Raw genomic sequence first — 272 nt, 5'->3', positions numbered from 1 at the left:
TTGTCCTTCCACCCAGGGCCAGCCCTATGGCCAGGCTGGGTGGCGCAGGGCACCATGGCGCCGGCCAGGGGGGGGGGACCGCGAGCTGCGCCCGCCCGCTGGCTGGCTAGTCCGCCGCGCAGCTGTGCTGTGCCTGCCCGCCCGCCCGCCGCGCAGTAGCAGCGCCTGTGGCAGCTGCGCTGGGAAATGGGGGGGGGCGCCGGAGGGATCCGTCGCACCATGGCGCCAGGGGCGCTTAAGACGGCCCTGCTTCCCCCTCTCAGGTAGAAGTT

Source organism: Zootoca vivipara, chromosome 15 (assembly GCF_963506605.1).
Source record: "Zootoca vivipara chromosome 15, rZooViv1.1, whole genome shotgun sequence".
NCBI lineage: Eukaryota > Metazoa > Chordata > Lepidosauria > Squamata > Lacertidae > Zootoca > Zootoca vivipara.
This window is presented reverse-complemented; position numbering follows the sequence as displayed.